Source organism: Littorina saxatilis, linkage group LG12 (assembly GCF_037325665.1).
Source record: "Littorina saxatilis isolate snail1 linkage group LG12, US_GU_Lsax_2.0, whole genome shotgun sequence".
Classification (NCBI taxonomy): Eukaryota; Metazoa; Mollusca; class Gastropoda; order Littorinimorpha; family Littorinidae; genus Littorina; species Littorina saxatilis.
In genome coordinates, this window is record NC_090256.1 from 40,832,871 (window position 1) to 40,833,091 (window position 221).

The following is a 221-nucleotide window of genomic DNA, read 5'->3' on the forward strand; positions in this document are numbered from 1 at the left end:
TCTGGTCTCTCTTCCTGGGTACAATGGTACCTAAGACTTACATTCAAATGCTTACATTTCCATGCTACCCACATTGTCAAAATACCAATAATTATTCAAAACAAATGTTAACTACTACCTAACTTCATTTCAGACCCACACCCATTATTATACACACATTTCACATTTAAACCATTAGTCGGCCCCCTGTCGATATTTATCGACTAAGTTCCTTGTATGAC